This window comes from Motacilla alba, chromosome 20, assembly GCF_015832195.1.
Source record: "Motacilla alba alba isolate MOTALB_02 chromosome 20, Motacilla_alba_V1.0_pri, whole genome shotgun sequence".
NCBI classification, from domain to species: Eukaryota; Metazoa; Chordata; class Aves; order Passeriformes; family Motacillidae; genus Motacilla; species Motacilla alba.
Window position 1 is genome coordinate 3,348,988 of NC_052035.1, and position 17,022 is coordinate 3,366,009.

The following is a 17,022-nucleotide window of genomic DNA, read 5'->3' on the forward strand; positions in this document are numbered from 1 at the left end:
TGGCACCACGAGCGGAGCTTCTGCAGTGCCTCCCACAGCTCTGCAATCCCTCTCCCCACAAATGTGCTTGGAGTGCACATGGCTGCCAGATGGAATTTCACATTCCACACATTAAGGGGACCAGATGAGCACAAGAGGCTGCGCAGGCTGTGCACTGTGCTTCCGATTCTTGTGGATTCCCTCTCACGGAGGAAGTGGCCTGGAATGGGAAGCCCCATCTGTCACTGAGATACTTGTTGAAATTGAATGTTCTGATTGGGTTTTCTAACATTTTTTTTTCCAAGATTAGAAGTGTTTTGGTCCCATCAGCTCCGCCTTTAGCTCTAATCACACAGTGGAGGTACAGGAAAAAAAAAAAAGAATATTTGGTTTGCTACATTTACCAAAAAGGATGATATTTTGTTACTAATAGGTAGAATTTCAAGAAGTTCAATATAATCACCTTGGAATGACCTGGAAAACTTTAATATAGGACAGATTTGTGCACTTTTGACTGGACCTCCTGTGGCTTTAACTTTTAACTGAGATTCTCAGATGCACCTCTGAAAGATACCCAAAGAAAGCCAAGTGGGCGTGATCTTAAGCTAAAGAAAAAGGAGGATGTGAAGCTGAGTGTTTAGACCCAAAGGGGATTGAAGATGCACAAAGAGGATGGGAAGACAGGAGTGTCAGGAGACTACTCTTAGCAATCAACAAAGCTAATGGGAACATTAAAAACATAATTATGTCAAGTTTGGATTAAAACTGCACACTCTGTGATCCCAAGTAATTTCTGAAGATGCTGTGGAGCCAGAACTCCACCATCTGAGGTCATCCTGAATTAATTGTTTCCTTATTTTTGGTTTGGGTTTTGACTTGGGTTTTGAAGAGGGAAAATTGCTGTGAGCAGAAGGACAACATCACAGCAAGGGTTTGATGAGGATAAAATATCATCCATGAACAAAATCTGGCCATCCAACCCAAACCCTTCTACCAGGCATTTCTTCATCCAGTGAAGGGCGTGCTTCCATTTCTGCAAGGTGTCCGTGGCCAGCCAACATCACACTTGGCTGACTTACAACTGAGAACCCATTTAGCAGAGATGATGATGATCAGCATTTTCTCCTGACTCACCAGCATAAAACCAAAACCCCAGTGACTGAGGAAAGGTTACCTCAGTGACACAGCAGCATCTGAAAGCCAGGGCAAGGCTGTCACCACCCACCAGTGTGAGCAGCTTCTGGGACAGTCCCCAGGTGGGGAGAGGCTGCTGAGCTGTGCAGTCACTCCTCTTGGGTGGCAGAGCTTGTGCTCCTCAGGCAGGCTGACCTCACACCCTGACAGAGCTCCTCCTGCAGATGGGACACTACTGCCACTGTGTGAGACCTTCCAGCACACCCTGACAGTGCTGCCACCTCTGCCACCCTGTCCCTGTCCCTGCATTGCCTCTGTCATGCCTGCGCTCTGCTGGGCTCCTCAAAGGAGTCTGGCACTGCAGCAAGGGGTTGGTGCCATGTAGGACAACCCTGCCCAGAACAGGAATGCCACTGGATGGAGAATCCCCTCCACCTCTTTGCTTCCTCTCTCCCAGTGCCTCCTGCATTGAGATTATCTTGAAACAAGGCTGGGCACCTGGAACAGCATTCTTGTGTCTTAATCTGTGTGGAATGGAATTCCACTTCTTCCTTGAATGTCCGACAATTTCCTTTTCTCTGAGGACTCACAGGCACCCTCTGTTCTCACAAGGATGCTGGCATGGTCCTGCTGTCTGCTTTCCTCCTTTCTTTCCTCTTTTCCTTGGAGGCTGTGCCCTCTTCCCCACAGCTCAGCTGGAAGGACAATCCCCAAGGCACAGCCAGTGTGATCATTGCTGTTCTGTCAGCATCAAATGATCATGGCTCATGCTCCAGATGAGTGGGTTTAAGATATCATGGGATGTAAAAATAGTAAAAAAAACCTGGCATTTCTCTCTTGGTGTCAGGCTGTCCAAGGATGATGTTTTCAGAACCCTCTGGGTGGGTGGAACTGCAAAAAAAGCTTGAGCTGATAACACCTGAGCAGCACTCTGGGAGTGAGAAGGACCCATCCCACCCTGAGAACCAAGAGCACTGCCTTCTGCCTGGCTCTTACATTTCTCCCTGGTGCATCCCTCAGCTTGGAAGGGGAAAATCAAGCAGGAGATGCCACATCCATGTGTTTTCTGCAGCTTGGAATTCACAGGACAATTGTCTTGGTTTGAGTGATGTTTGATGGTGTATCATGAGTCCCCTGGACACTGGTGAGGCTGCTCCTATCCCAGGTGAGCTGATGTGGGTGCCAGGATGGCACAGGATGTCCCATGAGATCCACCATGTCCAGTGGGAGCAGCAGGGTGTGTCCCTTCCCAGCTGCCTTAGCCTGTGTCCCCAACCTGTGCAGGAGGAAATGAACCTGAACCTGGGCTGGGCTCAAGCCTGAGGAATCCCTGGTTTTCCTGGGAGGATGGACAAGTGCATCAGCTCTGGAAACTGCTGATTGCAGACACTTGTGACTTTCCATTCAGGCAGGATCTCTGTGGCTGAAAGTCTGCTCTGTGAAGGTGCCTATTTCATATTCCTAATGCACCCACACCTATTTTTGATTAATACCTTCATCTCAATCCAATACTGAAACCCTCTATTAATATCCGAGGCCTGTGTGCAATGTTTGGGGCTGGTGGTAACTTTTTGGCAGTTTCTAGTCAAGTGAAAATGGGTGTGTGGGAAGCAAGCATTGTATTACCAAATGACCTTTTACTCTGTGCCTGGGCTCAGCTCAGTGTCTCAGGCACTGCTGAACACTTCTTCAAAAACCTTTGTCAGGGAAGAGGGATTATGGTCTGTTCTGCATTACTGGGGTGGTCCAACCTGGCCTGGAACACTGCCAGGGATGGGCAGCCTGTGCTAGGGCCTCACCACCCTCACAGGGAAATAGTTCTCGTGGCTATCTAACCTGAATTTCCCCTCTTTCAGTTTGACCTCCATGTCCTATCACTACTGTTGCTGATGAAAAGTCTTTCTTTGACTTCCTTGGAGGTCCCCTTCAGATACTGGAAGGCGCTGTGAGGTCTCCTGAACAGCCCCAGCTGTCCCAGCCTCTCTTCATTTCTGTTGTTGTTGGTTTTCTCCCACACTTACAACCACCACTGTCCCCCACCACAACCCAGAAACATTTTTATTCTGCTTTATTGTGAAGCAGTTGATTTAATCAATAATTAAACACATATTTCCTACTCTTAAAATCTATTTTCTCCCTTTTAGACTTGTTTATTCAGTGGTGGAACTCCTTCTCTCAAAGCTTCTGTGAAGAAAATGGTGGTGGAGGAGGGACATTTTAAAATAAAACCAAATCTGCTTCCTGGATTGAAGTGTTGATGAAATGGTCTTAAAATTCACTTGCCTCTGAGTTTGAGGTCTCTGCACAGGGAAGGAGGTTTCCTACCTCACCTGGCAGCTGATGTGGGGCAGGGAACTCAAGGTGCATCCAGCTCCAACTGCTCCTCTTGAGATTCCCCCGAAGTCTTGAGCTCACTCTGCCTCCTTTAAAGCTGCATTTGAGGGGTGGAACCAGATGATCTTCAAGGTCCCTTCCAACACAGACCGTTCTGTGATTCTCTGATTTCCAAGTTCTCCTAACTCTGCCATCATAAATGTTCATGCTTTGGTGCTCACCTGCAGAAACTCTGGTGCCCTGAGCATCTGGAAACCTGCACAGGCACTTCCCAAGGTCCCAGGGCACCGAGGCAAACCCTGGGATCAGCTGCCTTAGGATCAACCCCCAGTGCCCCTAAACCTGTGCAGGCCCCTGGGAGCAGCAGGGCTGCCTGGAGCACATCCACCCTCACAGGCTGGGCAGTGCTTTGCACCTCACAACTCCCTAATTTCCAGTTTCCAGGGAGAGACACGCAGGGATAATCAGCTGAAGTGAGGGAGAAACGGGAAGAGGACACTGATTTTCTGGGCTGTCTTTGCTGTACATTTTCCACCCAGGGGCAGAGGCACGAGCAGCTCATCCCCACGGCTTGTGGCACATCTTCCTGACAAGGCTGCTGTGCCCATGGATGAGCTGGATCTGCTGGGCACGGTCCTGCAGGAACAGGGACGGGGTGGCCATGTGAGGGGTCGTGAGGAGCACAGATGTGGGGAAACTTTGTCTTTCTGGAAGAAGCAATGGCAGAGTTTGATGCAAACACAGATTTTTCAAGCTCCATGGAGGGATCTGTGCATGGCTTATTAGTGACTTTTCCATTTGCAGCCAACACCAGTGATACTTTCTCGAATCTGTGTGGGCTACTGGCCTGCTTTATTATTTTCCATTGTCTTTTCTCACTCACCCTTTTAAGTCTTTAGCTCCTTTTATGTACTTGAGAGAAGAGTCCCACACAAACGTCTCAGAGCCTTGCAAAAGAAAAAAAATTCAAACACCTATTGTCTTAAAGGTGCCTTTTTGGGGATTTTTCTTGTGTTTTCTCACTACTTTGGGGAAAAATGTCTTTGGCTTAGGAAGATTTAATAGAGGCAAGTCATGGTGCTGGGAGTTAATCCAAGACAACTCCTCATCTTTCCAGAGCCCCTTGTTGAGGTGATTTGTTCCATTGTACAGTCAGACAGGCACAGCACAATCCAAAGGGAGACCCTTTCCACTCCTTTCAGCGAGGGAGTGAAATGGACTTTTTGGAGTGCTGGACCTCCTGGCGTGAGGGAGTTTTTAATTCTCTAGTGGGCCTTCAAAACACTCAAGTTCTCACCTGTTCCTTGTTCTTCCCTTTCCTGACCTCCTCATCTACTTCAGTCCAAGGCTCTGCAGATTTTCCTTGTCACAGACTGTGGAGAAAAGTTGGGATGGGTGGCTCTAGATCAGGTCCCATCACTCACCCTTGAGCTTCAGATTCCCACACAATGTCAGGGCTCCTTGGCATGCAGATCACAGGACTGGCTTAAAAGCCAGAATCTCAAATATTGTGAATGGGAAGTTCATTTTGGGTTAGGTACAGCTTTATAAGTATTTTGCAACTCTATTTTAGACTTCTTAATAAAAAACTTGATAATTACAGGACTTCTACAACTTGAAACCCAACCTTTTATGTGAGGAGTGTATTTTCTCCAATAAAGTTTTCATGCACGAGATGCACCAAAGCTGATCCTTAGACTCTGCAAAGACAATTTTTTACCATTAAAAATAATTATTTTTAGTAATATTTTCCCTGTAAGTGGAGCCAAGAAGAAAAAACTGATCCTTGCAAATTAAAAAGTCAGAAGAAGGCTAAAGAGAGTAGCAGGACGTAATTCTCTTGTAAGTCACTCAGCACCTTCATGGCAGTGAAGAGAGGGAAACCAACACCTTCCAAGACTGTTCTGGTGTTGTAATAATTGCGCACAGTAGGATGAGATGTTCCATTTTTTTCTGAAATTTGATTGAATCTGACTTCTCCGTCGAGTGTACAACCTCCTTTCAGTGGTTCAAATCCTATTCTTTCAGAGACTTTTTGTTTATGGAAGTTTTCCGGACCAGGGAGAAGCTGGGTGATCCCGGAGCAGGCAGGAGCTCAGGCTGGTTGCCAGCCACTGTCAGTGTCCTTATTCCAGGACAGACTGGAAGGTTTCTGTGAACATAAAAAAATCTATGGAAATAGCTGGAAAAAAAAAACCAACCCAGACTTTCTGCTCCAGGTCATGACCTGCACAGAAAACTTTCTCTCTGTGTTTTACACTCAATAGGTAATTTCACACTGTCTGTCTCAGGCAGAGCTGTCTGATATGAGCTGTTACACCACTGCCTTCAGCTGCTGGAGGCTCTGAGTCTCACCTCACCTGTAAGTCTGCAGATATTGATTGACTTCAGGATGATTTCTAATAATAACTGGAGAATAACCTCCATCCTGTGCCCAAAGTGTTGGAGCCAGATGATCTTTAATGTCCCTTCTAGCCCAATCCATTCTGCAACTCTCCCACCTGTGGAGGCAGGACTGAAACTGTGCTGAGACTCTGAATTTGCCAGGGAGAAAAAGCTGCCAGAGAGGAGCCACTGTGGGCAGGGGGAGAAGGATGAGCTTTTGGTGGCAGGGACAGCTGGCAGAGGGCTGGCCAGTTCCAGTCCTTCCACCAAATTCCTGGAGGAATCCTGCTGGTCAGACCTGCATGTCACACACAGCCTGGTGAACTGGTGAGCAGCAGAGAGCCAGTCCCACATTGTCACTGGAGACACTGGTGTCACTGGAAAACAGGGCCTAATCAAAAGGAACAGAAAGGAAATCATTTTAATCCAGCCTAGTGCAAAGCTGCATTAGGAAAAAAGAGCCTGAGAAAGGGGAGCTCCAGGCAGGATCTACCCCCCACCAAAGCCCTTTGAGGGGTGGTTGAGCACTTGAACATGAACTTCTGCAGCAGCACATGGGGTGTCTCTGACAAGGAATGGAGGAGAGAGAGGGAATGCTGTCCTTCCTCCCAGCACTCCCTGAGACTCGTGCAGCCAAACTGCAGAGCTCTGGCATCCATACATTAAGTCAGATGTTGGAATATTCAGGGAACAGCCAAATAAATCATAACAGAGCAAGAAAAATATCTTGAAATGAGACCTTTATGGAAATCAAAGAAAAGAATAAAAATTAACCTGGAAATGTCTGATACTAAAGAGCTTCCATTTCTGCCAAGGAAAGGCAGAGCAAGAAAAGGCTGGAAGGTGAACGTGAACATTTTCCACTCAGGAACAAGGCACATGCTTTCGGGACAGATGACAGTTAACAGCACTGGGACAAACTCATAAAGGAAGAGGCCACCTTCCACTTTTGGTATCTTTAGGCAGGGCCTGGGACCCTCTGTAGCAGCCATGCAGGACCCCACAGGATTCTGCAGGAATCGGGCAGAGTTAGCTGAGCTGGAATAGCTCAGGCTGCTGTCATGGAGATAACCACTGCCACCCACAGCAGCATGACTTGGGAAGGCTTCCAGCTTGGGAAGATGGTGTGGGGGCTGCTCTTCCCGTGGTTTACACCTTCCAGGCTGCCCAGACAGCTGACGGCAGAGAGCTTCAGAGGGGGTGCAAAGAATGGCGGGATCCTCCATGCAGCCCCTCACCCAGGATGTGCAGTGCCTTGTCAGAGGGAAACGGGGCATTTATGGACCAACACTTTCCTCCCTTCCTCACAAGAGAATAGAGTGAGGCAAGACAAAGATAAAGAGAATAGAGTGGGGCAAGAACATGATAAAGAAAGGGAAGGGTAAAAGAACCGGGCACAGGAGTGGTGGGGAAAAGCAAGGACTCAAAGGGAGAGGAGCCAGGCAGGAGAGCAGCCAGCTCAGCGCCAGGGCAGCACAGGGCACCCGCGCTGTCCGCTGGTGACAGTGGCATCACTTGGCCTGAGGTGCCAGCCCGGGCACGAGTGGCTGTGCAGAGCTGCCCGGGCTCGGGGAGGCGCAGGAGCGTTTCCCCATCGCTCGGCCCGGGAGGGTTCCCGTGCCGGAGGGGCTGAATCAGCCTCCCACGGCCCGGGCCGAGGGCGAGGTGGGCTGGGTGAGAACGGAGCCTGTGAGGGAGGGGGCTGTTGGGGCTGCAAATCACTCTTTCGAGTTTTCATTTCCTCGCAGCCACGGGCTGCCCTGCTCAGAAATGAAACTTAGAGAGTCGTGCCAGCGCTTTCTGAGATGCAGGGAGCCGCAATGACAGGTCACAGGACGCGGGACAGGGCGGCTGCCGGGTCGGGTGTGCGCAAAGCAGGCGCAGCTCCGGGCAGCATGCGGGGCTGGCTGAGCCCCCTCTCTGCCCGCAAGGAGAGGGTAAATGTAGGTAAGACATTTACACGTGCAGAGAAGGGGTCCAGGAAGGCAGAGAGGTGATGAGAGAGGGGAAAGAGCTTTCCTCCTGCTGGCTTTGCAGAAGGCAGCTCTGGAGGGGACGAGCCTGTTCTCACTTTGGAGCTGTTATGGGCGTGGAGCAGCTTCCACAAGCCCTGGAGCATCCCATGAGTGCTGCTGTCTGTACTGCTGTCTGTGCCTCGGGCTGCTGCCCTGGGCAAGCGCCTGTTTGCCTGTGCTCCAGCAGGGCGGACGTGTCATCTCCCGTGCCTTACCAGGAGACACAGCTTCTTGCTCTGCTTTGTTGCAAGGCGAGGAACAGCCTGAGCCCTGATAAAAATTACATTGCAAGGCTCCTTTTCCATAAGCAACTCCCGAGCATCAAAGGTTCTCTTCCTCACACAGCTGGAAATGAATGTGGAGACCGTGAGCCAGAGCTGAGCCAGGCAGGGGTTCAGCCAACCCAGACTGCCCTCACAAAATCTGCCTGATTTCCACAATGCGAATGAGCACGAAAAGAAAGCAGAGACTTCCAGCTTCTACCTAGGGATAGAGGGAGAAGTCAGTCAGGTTTGCCGGGATAGCTCACTGCCTGTTGTGAGGATCTGGACAGAGCAGTTTCCTGGTGGGGTGGTGAAGAGCTAAGCCTTCATCACACCATCCTACTAAGGAAGGACCATCGATGTTTCTCATCAAGGACAGTGACTTCTTTCTAATGCAAAGGAAATCTCTGTATTCCCGTGTTTGTGCAGTGCTCCAACAACAGAGCATTTAAAACACAAACCTAAGTGAGCACTGGAGACCTCAGACAGCCTGAACAGGAGCTCTTGCTCCCACCCACAAACCATTGGTTTAAATTTGGATTATTTAGCTCACAGAAGCAATGGACTTGCTCATGTGAAGCAAGAGGACAAAAGTAGGAAGTATGAATGCAAAACAAGTTGAAATGCCCATCTCATCCCAAAAACATCCCAAATATCTCTGTGCTGCCCATTAAGAGTCAGACAAAGTGAAATGGTCACTGATGTGCACCAACTCTGAGCTGGTTTCAATCTCCCTTGCACCTACTTTCATTCAGAAAGAACAGAGGCTAAAATATTTGTCCAAATGATTTCAAGGGTTCTTTAGAGGATTAAGCAAATCTAGTGTTCAAAAATGAGCATTTTAATTGTAGAGCCACGAGGCAGGCTGAGGTATGGTGTTCAGTGATGCTTCATAAATCTTGCCAATTTGTACAGTTAGCTTAAAACGAAAGTGGTAATTAAAAGCAAAGGAACAGCTAGTCCGTTACAGACTAAATGGTTAGATTAAATATTACCCTGGATCTGATTATTAATGTGCAGGAGAGCTGTTTAGTGGCTCGGTATTTGTTCAGCAGGTTTTATTAATAGCTCCACGGCAAACATTTCCCGTAACGCAGGATCCTCGCACCAAAGCCAAGCGTGGAAAGTTGCACGCTTTTCCTCCACTGGTTTCGCCCTGCCTGGTAATTTCCACAGATTTTGTGCCTTTTTTTGCTCTCGGGTTTAGTCAGTGTGACCCCGGCCGTCGGCACGGCTGGGTTTTTCACTGCCCCATTCCCAGCACGGCAGAGCCGCAAAACAACTGATTTAGATTTTCCCCCTGCGTCACTGGAAGGTCCCGCTCCCTGTGACGCACGATCCTTGATTGCAAGAAAAAGTAACTCCAAGGTCGAGCTGAAGGAGCCCATCCCAGCCTGCCCTGGCCACCCACCACCACCAGGCAGCAGCTGTGACCCCCAAGGTGTGAAACCCCAAGCGAGAAGCACCAGAAAAGCTCCAGGCGAGGAGGAAGAGTGAGGAGGGCAGAGGACTGTTTGCCTCCATGCAGCTTAGGTGAGCTCAGTTTCAGTAACCTCAGACTCAGCATCTCAGATGTCAGTAGTTTCCACTGAGAGCTCAGGCCAAGTCAGTGAGGGATGCATATTAATAGGGGTAAAGAACGGTGCTCAGTTGATGGAAAAGTCCCATTAAACAGAAAATTGACCCAGATGAATGTTCACACCACCCAGCCTGCTCTTCTCACGTAAAATACCAGAACATGGCATGCCCAAGAAAAGGCAGACAACTGACTTGGGTTTGGCTGTTGCAGTGGCTGGAAGGGCCTAAACCCCCCGTGGATCCTGCAGAGCTGGGGTGTGCTGGTGGAGCGCTCAGTGGCACTGGAGGAGCACCTTGTTCCTGCATCACCATTACTTAGAACGATAGAATCATCAAATTATTCATTTCCTGCTTCTCATTTTTCTTTGTCTTCAGCAAAGAATCCTTCTCCCTTTCCTTACTTCTGATCCCACAGGGAAAGGAGCTGGAATCCTTCTTCCAGCACATATGTTTGGGCTTTTTTTCCTATGAAACCTCTGAAAAACCAATCCTGACAACAACATTAATGCAGGATTCCAGGGATGAACTTTAATGATTTGTCATGGATGTGTGGGAAGAACACAGTGCAACCAGAGTGTCCCAGACTGAGACTGTGAGGTGTGCAATGTTGGATTCCCACCACCCTTCTTTTTTAAAGTAAAAAGCATCTCTTTACTCCATTTGCATTGTTATCACTTGATGAGATTAATCCGGAGCCCACCTCTCACTGCTAGCCCTGCAGGAATCCAGGTTGCCCTGCAATGTCAAGCAAGTCTAATAAATAATTTGGATGCAGTCAGTGCATTTAGTCAAACAAATAACTTCATTCAAAGGGCAGAATGGATTTTGTCAAAAGCCTTTTTTCATTATGTCAGGATGAAGAAAAAATTGTGCAGCCCTTTCACTCTGTCACCACAAAGGCATTTGTTCAAGCTTCTGGCTTTGCTTGATGTAAAAAATGTAGTTGTCAAGGCCCACACAGTGAATTGCTCTTCCCCACCCTGTCAGCATGAGCCCACTCCTGCACAGGGATGGAGGGACACGAGTCCTGTCACTCCCCAGAGACACTCCTTGGATGGGCTGTGTGAGAGAACAAACAGTGGGTGGTCCATGAGGAAGAGGAAGCAGCACTCAGCTCTCCTAGACTTGTTTGTGTCCCTTCCCTGTGCCCCAGGTCACCTCCACCAGCGTCCTGGGACATGTTCTGCAGCAGGATGCAACACCCTGAGAGCCCAGAAGAAGTTCAAACATCCCAGACTGTTCTGAAAAATCCCTTTCCTGTTCACTAAAGTCACTTTGCTAATTTAAGCACTTACACATCAAACATACATGGGAGCAAAAACAGGGAGAGGGGAAATGTGGGCATTTTAGGCATATCTTCATTATATTTATTAAAAGTAATTAAACAAAGGACTAGAACCTAGGGGCAAAATGCTGGGTGCTAGAAGCTCATTTATTTACGGTCAAAATGAGAGACAAAGAGAGTGTTCAGAGCAGAGTCATGGGCTGCATCTCCTGAGTGTGCTCTCAGACAAGATGGAGCCACCCACGGGCACCATCTCAGAATCCCAGAATCACAGAATGGTTTGGGTTGGAAGGGACCTGGACGATCATCTCGTTCCAAAGCCCTGCCATGGGCAGGGACACCTTCTCCTTGCCCACTCTTGGAGTGATGTGCGTTGCAATTTGCCACAGCAGTCTCCATATTCACTGCAATCCATAGCCACGCTCCCACCTGGACATTCCAAACCAGCAGCCCCCCCAGAGGTCTCCCAGTTTGGATGCTACCGGTGCCCAACTCTGTCAGTCACAGGAGTGGGGCAGTCACCATGCAGCTCCCCTAGCACAGGACTGTGAATCCAGAGGGACATCACATCCACAGAAACTTGTCTACCTTCGTGCAATGGACTCCTCCGACAGAAAAGATGCTCCACACACAGCAGTAGCCTAATCAGGCAGCTGACTCATAGCTGCTGGGGAAAAGAGACAGAAGACATCAATACAAGAGGCTATTTTTGTATTTTGAGTGGTGCTCTGTTGCTGTAGGGGACACAGAGAGCTCTGTGAGGCTCATTCCTGTAATGCACCAGCTCAAGTTCATGTTACGCTGTTCTTCCACCTCACCTGAGCTCCAGCACCTTCATCCTTCTCCATTTCTCCCTTCCCACACCCCAGAGCAGCCTCAGCCAGCTGTCCCTTTCCTCCCAGCCCAGGACCCTCTCCACCCTTCCTCAACCCCCCCTGGGTGTGGCTGCAGGGTCGGTGCTGAGCCCTCCATGCTGCAGGAGGCTGGAGCAGTGGCGCTGCAGAGGGGGCATGGCTGTGACTCCTGCACACCCACCCTCCCAAACCAGCGGGGATGGGAGCACAGGGACTGCTCATCAGGCTGGGAACGTGGCATGTCACACCCCTGTGGGAGCCCTGGGGGTGGGAGACCCACAGAGCCCCTCATCCAGGCTGGGATCCATCCAGGAGAATGGCAAAGCAGGGTTTTATTCAGAGGTAGCAAAAGAATAATGAGTTCATTAGATACCAATTGATTGATAAAGAGGGATTTATTGAAAGGTCTAATGTGTGTAGCCAAAATTAGTTTGCCATGTAATTAACTAAAAATGACTTAAGCAATGCATTCTTAATTATTATCTTAGTACAGCCAACTTGTAAGAAATTTCAAGCATTTAATTGGCATTTGATAGAATAGCTATAGCAAGCTAATTAGGTACCAAATTATGGAATGCGCTAATTGATATTTAATAAGTATGTCAATTGGTATCTAACTAGCCAATATGTTATAGCTATCTTGGAATGTGTCAATTAAGTGCCTAAAGATCTCTTTCAAGTAGATTATAAATGTAATCTATTAAGGATGTAATTTGCAACATTTTTTGATTATGGATTGTAACTTATTTGCTTCCTGAATATGTTATTGCTATTCACAGGCTCATTCACACAATATCATGTGCAGCGTTTTGCCTACTCGAGCAACTTTGACAACTGATATTTTCCTCAGCTCTACTCCCCTCTTACTCTGGTGTAAAGAGATTTCCACTCTCTCCACAGATCCCAGAAGGGAACATCTGAAAAGCACACCACACAACAGCCATGGATGAATTTGCCAGAGATTATCTTGGTTTAGTGATAATTGGAGCCTGCCCACAATATTTTGGTTATTTCAAGGGGTGGCACAGTCCAAGCTCTTTGATGTGTCGTCCTGTTCAAAGAATCACAGAATGGGTTGGGTGGAAGGGACAAGGAAGGATTAAAGCTCACCCCTGCCATGGCAGGGACACCTTCCACTGTCCCAGGGAGCTCCCAGCCCTGTCCAGCCTGGCCTTGGGCACTGCCAGGGATCCAGGGGCAGCCACAGCTGCTCTGGGCACCCTGTGCCAGGGCCTGCCCACCCTCACTGGGGAGAATCTCCCCCTAAAATCTGATCTAAACCTACTCCTTTTCAGTTTAAAAAAAGTCCTCCTCAGGAAAATTCAGAGGGATGCTTTTACAGTCAGAGCCATTGCACAGGTCTGAACCAGGGGAGAGTTTTTCTCTCCCAAGTTTGTTCATAAATATAATAAAAATTGCTGCTCTCAGGACAGGAACAAGAGAGGACAGTGCATGAGAAACAGCTTAACCTAAAGGGTGAGATGTCCTCAGTGTCCCTTGGGGGGCTGGCATCACATTTGGGGTGTCAGGCTGGCTTGATTAGCTCCTAACAGGATTTACCCATTCCTCCAACGTCCCAGTCAGCCTGAATGCCCCGGGAATTTCACCAAAGGGTTAATTTAAAGCACAGTGATGACCGTGCTTATTTTCTTTTGATTTCTTTGATACAAGTTGCCATTTACACGGAGCCTGGGGAGGTTTTTCCCTGAAGCAACGCTCCCGTTTCTTTGTGTCATGTGCGAGTACAAGGCTGGTGCAGTGAGAGGTGCAGCACACAACATTAGTGCCGTAGCGATCTGAGCACTTTATCTTCATGAGTAAAGTACCCAGCTGCTCTTGAATTCAACTGAAAAAAAATATGCTGCCACTCGTAAGAGCAATACATTTTCAGTTACTAATAACAACTGTTGTCATGGAAACAGCCGGTCCAGCATGAATGTAAGGATTTGCTTTCAGGTCAGTGCTGTATTAGTCAGCAGCCTTTCAAAACCACATCTCCCCGGCACACAAGTCTCCTGTCCAATTTACTCTTTGCAGCACTTTTTCTCCATTGTGAATTACTCCAAATTAATTACATTTTATGACAATTGTGCACGGCTCCTTTTCAACTCAGCTCGCTGTATAATTACTTGGAAATGGTTTAGGGAGGCCGAAAGAAAATTTCATAACTGTATCCAGGTTTGGGAGTTCTGGTGGTTTTTTTTTTTTTTTTTTTTTCAAAAGAACAATAAGAATAATAAGAATAGAATAGGCTGAATTATCATTATGATCATTAATGATAATTGAGCATCAGGCACTTGGGATGTTTCCAGGTTCCTGACCATTTCTGGGGGCTGTGGATTGGTGGAAGGGGCAGTGCAGGGGGTGCAGGCAGCTGGGGAAGGGTGTGAGGGTGTGCAGGTTTCCCCTGCTCTAAAGCTCATTTTGAGTTCCTGGGGTGGATGAAGGTAAAAGGAATCTACCCCAATCCAGCTCTGGGGCTCATTTCTGCAATTTCCCTCAGTCCCAAGGACAATCAGCTGGAAGAAGCTGATGTCCTTCAGCTCCCAGCTGGCCTCATCACAGCCCCAAAAGGCTCCTTCCCCACTGGGCAAGCAATGCCAAAGGAGGCTGGCTGTGGGGTTTCACCAGAGGAACCTCCAGGCTGGAACTGGGCTCCAGAGACACTTTGGAACCGTTTCTCCTGGCTTTCCTAAGTGTCCAACACCTAGAGCTCCTGTTGGTGCCGGCAGGAGGAAGAGGGGTTTCACCCTTTTTGCAGCCTGATTTGATTCTCCATTAAATGCTTTGCCTCTCCCCCCAGAGAGAAGCAGCCCCGTTCCACGTGTGGGCACACCCAGCCTGTGAGACCCTGCTCCTTCTCACGTACCTCTCAAAGCTCCCTCCCACACAGACATGTCCCTGCTGTTTCCTCAGAGGAAGAGCAAAAATGTGCTTTAAATTTCTACCATTCTGGGACAAAACTTGCTGGAAAAATATCCCCAGACAAAGGGGCTGATGCTACTCCCAAGCATGACTGGTGGCTGTGGTGCAGATTTTTCCTGCAGAGTTTGATTCTTCTTCCTTCACATTCCTGGTCCATCCAGCTCCTTTCCCTGCAGAATTGCTGCTATCCCTGTCCTCGTGCATTTCCCTTCTTGTTGGTACTTTTAGTTTTCTCCACGTTTTTTCCTATCTATCACCGTAGCCTGAAAATCAAATTAAACCACTGTGTCCTTGATTGCAGGGATGGACAGACAGCCCTGGCTGGAGGGTGAAGTCCTTGCCTTGCTGTGGGGATAACTGCAAGGATGTGGGAAAAATAAGAAAGGGGTTTGTGCTTCAGGAAGGTTTTCTGAAAAGAAAGGCAGAATACAGTTTTGGGAGGAAGGACTGATTTCAGGGAGCTGCAGATTTCAGCACCCCGTGGTGTTTTGGGACATTTTGGGTGCTTTCCTTGGTGGGGTTCCCTATGGTGGGGACACATCCCTGCCTTGGAGCCTCGCTGGGAGCAGGTCCCAGCTCTGCATGGCAGGAGGGGAGGGACAAAGATGAAAGCCATCAAGAGGCTCAGTCAGAGCATTCCTGGCATGCAGTCAAACTTCTCCAAAGGCACAGCTGGAGTGGAGAGCAGGATTTTGAGTCAAAAGCTGCAGAGGGAGGATGGGCTCTGACTTTCAGGGTCTAGATGCTTCCAAGAGAGAGGGGACAAGAAGGGCTGGAGGGAGCTGATCTCAGAGCAAAGGAAGCTTGTTCAACATCTCTCTACCTGCACCTCATGGTGTGCCCTGCCTCCTTCCACCCAACCCAGCAAGGCTGAACAGTGGGCACAGTTTGTTTAACCTTGAATGCAACGCCCAAAATCAATCCTGATAATGATAGTGGAAAGGGAAGGAGCCTGGCAGAGATTGCTGAAGAAATGTTTGATTTCTGCTTTCACTCCAAGTCCTGCTCAGCCAGGTGGAACACACAGTCTCACTGTTTGCCTGTTAACCTGGCCCTGAGTGATTTATCCATGGATGCTTCGAGGGGCTGAGGGTCTCCAGAGGAGCTGCTCCTGCATCCCTGGGCATGCACAGTGCATTGTCCCCAAAATCAGGCCCAGAACTTGGTGGCTTGGAGCAGCAGGGTCAGATTTGGTGTGATGCTGCTCAAATGATTTGAACCACAAAAAGTCCTTATGGTTTAAGGGGTCTGCTCTCAGCAATCATCCCCCCACTCTGAATGAATCACCCATCCCAAGGAAATGTGGGTGGCTGGAGCTGCCCAGAGATTTTACTGAGAGCATTTCAAGCTTGCACACAAAGCTTTTTCCCAAAGCTGAGATGCACATCCCACCTGGGACGTCCCTGACACCCTGCCCAGAGGTCATCCCAGCCCCCAGCCCACCCAGGGCTCTACCTCCTGCTCCTCAGAGTTTTCCTTTCTCTGCACGGCCAGTCCAAGCCTTTCAACTTGCCTGCTAGCTAAAATAAGTAAATGTAGGGTGAACATGATGGTTACAATGCTCAGACTGTAACATTTCCTTCTCTGGGTCATTGGTCAGAACCTGCAGCAGATGCTGCGGGTCTCTCTATGCCTGTGTGTTAAGAGGAAATGAGCTGGGTCAGCACCTGCTCACGAGATGCTCAGACACATCCACAGGAAGGTGAAGGGTTTCACCTGTAGCTTTTCCCCCTGGTGAATGAAGGTGCCAACCTAAACTTTGGGCTCTTTGTGCAGATGGCAGATTCTGCCAACAGGGACCTCGTGTCCTGGCTCAGCACAGCTCCAGAAACCACACTCAGCCCCCTCCGTGCTCCTCCTTGTGAGAACCATCAGAGACCCAGCCAGCTTAAGCTCCTGCAGGCTTTGGACCACTCTGCAGGGGTGAGCTTGGCCATCTTTGGTACAGTGCAAAAGAAAAGTATTAAAAATACTTTAAGAACATTTTGGGAATGAAAAAAAGAGGCATGGGAAATATTAGACATTATCCCATTCTGGAATTACAGAGGCCAGATCCAGAAGGCCATCAAGATAATTGTGAAGGCTCCCCAAAGCTCTGGGTGAGATCCCCAGGGTGCTGGACTACCCTGTAAACTGAAAAGAGCCATGTGCTTGTGGGGCCAGTGGTGCTCCAAGGCAGCAGGGCAGACCCTGGCTGATCTCAGCCACTCCAGGGATGACCTCCCGTGTTCACTGCCTGTTGGGGACCCCAAACCTCTTATCACCGGTGA